At 46.0% G+C, this 5,178-nt stretch overlaps 1 protein-coding gene across 1 annotated transcript in view; it reads left to right on the top strand.

The window, feature by feature from the left end:
- The window catches only part of LOC115402059 (NACHT, LRR and PYD domains-containing protein 4C-like), an 868,403-nt gene that overhangs the window by 420,020 nt on the left and 443,205 nt on the right, over positions 1-5,178 (top strand). The window lies entirely within an intron of this gene.

Genomic DNA, 5,178 nt, shown 5'->3' with positions numbered 1-5,178 from the left:
GTGTGTTGTTGCATCTTTTGAGCCTTACACAGCCATCGGAGTGGTATCCGAGAAGCGATGGGAGTAAACAGCTGGTCAGCCACGTCCAGCCGGGGTCAACATCCCCCCCCAGCAGCCAGAACTGTGCTCCTTTAACAGGCACCATACAACCACAGCTGTTCCCAATCTGTACCGTGAACACTGTTGACAAAACAACTGAACATCTAAAAAATGGTAAAAAGCTGTACAATGGCTCATGAAGCGGGTGGAATTTCTTCAACAGATGAACTTTGTGAGCGTGTGTGTGTGTGTGTGTGAGAGAGAGAGAGAGACGGAGGGAGGGAAGAAATATTCTTATGTGAACATGTGTGGAGGGGGCAGTGTGTTTAGTTAACAAGTGTAAATGTTTCAGCACCATGGACAGTAACGTATTCTGTCTCTCCGCTTCTTCATGGTTCACCTTATGACCTATCTGATATGTTTGCAACTTTCCTGGGCTTGCTGTGAACTGTGGACTGGTGATGTGATGAGATGTCATGCAGTCATTACAATGTGGGGAAAATGTACAGACAAGAATGTGGTGCATTTCAGGAAAGTTCGTTGAAAGTGGAAAACTACTTTCTGGTTTTTGTGAGTTCACTTTAATTAAAAGCTGATAAAGGCTGTCAAGAAGGAAAAAAATCCTGATTTGTTTTTCATGAGAAAACATTTTCATTCAGGTCACTTGAAGTCAGATCAGGGATCTGTTGCTCATGGCCTGTTCTCCAGTCTAAATCTGGAGCTCCACTGACCCCCCTTTCCAACCAACATGACATGTTTGATTTTAATTGATGCAGTTTGTGTTCTAGTTTCACAGAACGCAGCGTCACTCTGACACACAATGGCCCTCATTTATCAATCTATCTTTCAAACGGGTGTATATCTGAGCGGTGAGCTCATCGTACGACGGGGCTCGCACGGCATTACAGAAACTTCCGTACCTCGCCGATCTCAGCGTTTGAGTGATCGGGTGTTGATAAATGAGGCGGCTGAATTCGATCGTCATTAACAATGTTACGCCCTGAAATATTCATAGTTCCCAAGCCGCGCCCAGTGAGGTCAAACACGGAAAAGGAGCGATTTTGGCGAAAAAAGAAACTTTTGGGAGCTGGAAATGGATCCTCTCAGGTCTGAGGTGGAGAGAAATCAGGAGGAGCTCTGAGGACACCGGCTGAGGTCTGAGCAGATTATAGGTCCGTTAATTTAACCCTGATGTTACAAATAATGAAGCCGACTCATGTTGTACAGCTCAGAGTTTTATTGTTTTGTTTTATGATGTCTCAGAGTCAGACAGCGCGGCACCACGGCCCGGTCTCCTCCCCACAGCGGGACGGTCCCACCGAGACGCACCTCGGACCGAACGGGACACAGCACAGGACCGAACAGGACCCGGGACTCAGGCCACCGAGGGCGGCGCGTGCCCCCCGCTGCTGGTGCTGCTTCAATTAAAGACAATTTATAGAAGTTTTCATAAAATGTTTGACTAAACGTCCTCTGTCTGTATAACCTCCCTTTAGTTCATATGTTATTTTCCAGGCTGCTGGCATCACATCACTGATTAAATAAATAATTTTCTATACTTTAGAGTTTATTTACATTTCAGTAGCTGTTCTTCAGGTCCTGTCTCCTCCGTCCAGACCCAGTGGAGGCTCTGCTGGTTCCCGGATCCTCTTGTGGCGCAAGCGCATCAAAGTAATGCTACGTTCACACCGAAAGCGTCGCGGGCGTCGTGAGCGTCGCTTTTCTATGCAAAGTCGATGGTGGACGAGCGTCGTGGAGCGGCGGGCGGCGGGGCGGCGCATCAGGACCGTCATGAGCGTCGCTTTTCCAGCGTTTCGAGCGTCGACGCCCACGACGCTCGTCTCCGGCGTCAGGAGCGTCGTGAGCGTCGCTTTTTGAGAGTTGGGAAAACTGAACTTTCGACGCGCTGCCGCTGAGCGTCAACCAATCAGAGACGATCCCTCCGCTGCTACGTCACTACGTTTCACGTCGTTTACGTCAGGACCAGGAGTCCGGAAAAGAAAGACAACGATGGAGGACAAGTTGATTGTGGCTGTGTGCGCTCGTCCGGAGCTGTACGACACGTCGTCTTTTCACTACAGAGACAAGAATAGAAAGGATCTTGCTTGGGGGAGGATCAGCGAGGAGATCGGGGTCCCAAGTAAGTTATCTAAACTTTTCATCGCGCTGTATTGTGTGCTACATTCAGTCAGAACATTGTACAGCCGCTGCTATCTTTCCCGCTAAAACCAATGTTTATCCAGAGGAACTGTGCAAAAATCGGTGGAAGAGCCTGAGGGACAAGTACACCAAGGAGTTCAGGAAGGAGCAAGAGAGGAGGAAGAAGAGTGGTTCAGAGGCAGGGTCAGCCAAGGGGTGGAAATACCGAGCTGTTTTATCCTTCCTCGACCCCCACATCGCCCCACGGGAGACGTCAGGCAACATGCTGTTGCCAAGGGTCGAGGAAGAGGAGGAAGCAGGGTATGACCACCCAGAAGAGCCACAGGAAGAAGCAGGAGCAGGGATGTCAGGTGCTTTATGTCTGATTTTGTTGAAAAAAACACTCACACAAACATTTTATGATAGCTAAACAAAATACATTGATTTCTGTCTGATCGGTGTGCTGCCTTGATATTTAGTAGCAGGAGTACAAGCAGTGGAAATAATATAAATAATATTTATTTTTTTGGAAAAATAGAACCAAAAACAGAAACGGTGCATTTATTTAATCATTTATTTTTTCATACAGAACTTGCTGACATAGGACCTGGGACAGAACCATCCTCTTCTAACCCAGAGTCACCTGTGCCTGCTGCTGCTGCTTCTTCTGCCTCTTCTGCGCAGGCTGGCCCTTCATCTGCTCCTACACCTTCAGGTGTGCAGGAATTTTGCTAAGGTTGAGAATGTAGGAATATTTTAAAAGCTTTGAAAAAGATCCACACAATCAAGTAGATTCCAAAAAATACTATAGATGTATATTTTTGGAGAGCTACGTGCTTGTGTCAAGAAAATATTTCTTTTGAAACTTTTATCATACTTTTGGGTCCAATAGTCATTCATTTGTGTGTGTCTTTGAATGATGAACTGTGAATCTAGGAATTTTACTGAATTTGTTCAGATGTGAAATAATCATGGTCAGTTTAAATAACAATTGTACTATGAATGCTCATTTACTTTGACATAATTTAACATAAAAGTTGTTTAGATATTGTTAAATTACACATATTCTTCTTTTAACACAGAATTTAGTTGTTGCTTATGTTATTTTCTTTGTAATAATTGGTTGAATTGTGGGTGAAACATATTTCAGCTGTCAGGATTCTCATTGTCCTGTGTTTCTTTAAAGGGCCACCTCGTAAGAGGCAAAGAAGAAGGCTCCAGGACCGCTCAGAGCCATCAGCGTTTGAGCGGGAGTTGCTGGCAGAACTGAGGAAACCCTACTCAGAAGATGAGCACTTCCTCCTCTCTCTGCTTCCTCTCCTGCAAAAAGTGCCGCCTCAATCAAAAGATTTTGTCAAATTTCAAATACACAAACTATTATATGAAAGCAGCACTTTTATGCTAAATTTGGAACAATTGGAGCCAACTCAGTAATTTGACCTGAATGAGGTGACACTTTTTGCAGGAGAGGAACCAGACTCCGGTGTGTCCCTCCTCTTCCACCGCACCTCCTCCAATTAAGATCCTTTCTATTCTTGTCTCTATATTTTATGTATATAGTTTTATGTTTTGTTAAATAAAAAAAAATTATGCTCTCTGCAACTCCTGTTTTTGACTGTGACTTTAAGCACACCTTTATCATTTTATAATCCTGATTGATTGAAAATGTTGATTTCCCCAATTGTAGATATTTAGTTTCATATAATCTTAGAAGGAAAAAAACAGTTTTCTGTTGGAAATTTGTTTTATTTATTTCACCTTGTGTTGTTTAGACTGGTCTGAACGTGCACGTTGTGATGATACAGAAGTCTGGGGAAGGAGTAGAGTCTGGCAGCCATTACCTGCAAACAGGATGGAAAAAAAGCTCCAAAGAGTATTGAATATAGAAACATGTACACAAGAAAAACATTAATATACACATTTTATTTGTACATTGTTAAATGTAGCTGCTTAAATGTTATAATAGAAGGAGTGCTCTTTAGGTATTTGTGGGTGGCTCTTAAAAGAGCCGTTGTGGGTCAGTCCTGTGAGGACATGACTATTCTGCTGGCTGCCACGGTACTGCTCCCTCCTCACAGAAGTGGGCCATGAACACATCTCGAGTGTTGAGTGCGTCTCGGGTCGCATTGTTGGCCCCCATCCGCCGCACACCTGGAAGTGGCTCCTCTTGCTCCACCGCTCCTCTGCATGCAGGCGCTCGCCCATCTGCAGACATCCTCATGAAGTTGTGGAGAACACACGTCGCTTTCACACATTTCTCAACAACTTCAGGGTGGATTTCCAGCAGAGTGCGGAACATTCTCCACTGGGACGACCAAATCCCGAACGCATCCTCCACCACCAGCCGGGCCCGGGAGAGGCGGTAGTTAAAGATGCGCTGCTCCAGGGTTAGGCCACCACGTCCAGGAAAGGGGCGCATCAGGTAGGGGCGAAGAGGAAACGCCTCGTCTGCCACAAATACATGAGGCTGGGATCCTCGGTGGTCAGCTCCGGGTAAGTGCTGGTTTGGAGGCAGATCCAGTGTACCTGCACGCAGAGCCTGGCCAAAGGCGGAGTTGGCAAAGATCCCTCCATCGCTGGTTCTGCCATAACCTCCAACATCTATCACCCTGAACCTGTATCTCGCATCTACAACTGCAAGCAGGACCAGGGAATGGTGCAACTTGTAGTTGAAATACAGGGAGCCAGAGTTGGGGGGTGCCTTCATTTGAATGTGCTTCCCATCCACAGCACCACAGCACAGAGGAAAGTTCCATCGCTCCTCAAACTCCTCCGCAATGGACCTCCACTCCTCTGCTCCAGGAACAGGCATAAACTCCTCCACCAGGCTCTCCCAGATGACTGTCACCACCTGTGGGATTATCTGGGAGACAGTTGAAATGCCCACCCTGAAGCTGCTGGCGATGGTCCTGTAGGAGTCCCCAGTGGCCAGAAACCTGCAAGCAATAATAAATTGCATATTTTTGACCACATAATCATATTACTTTACTCATAAAATGG

This window comes from Salarias fasciatus, chromosome 15 (assembly GCF_902148845.1).
Source record: "Salarias fasciatus chromosome 15, fSalaFa1.1, whole genome shotgun sequence".
Taxonomy (NCBI): Eukaryota; Metazoa; Chordata; class Actinopteri; order Blenniiformes; family Blenniidae; genus Salarias; species Salarias fasciatus.
This window is presented reverse-complemented; position numbering and strand designations above follow the sequence as displayed.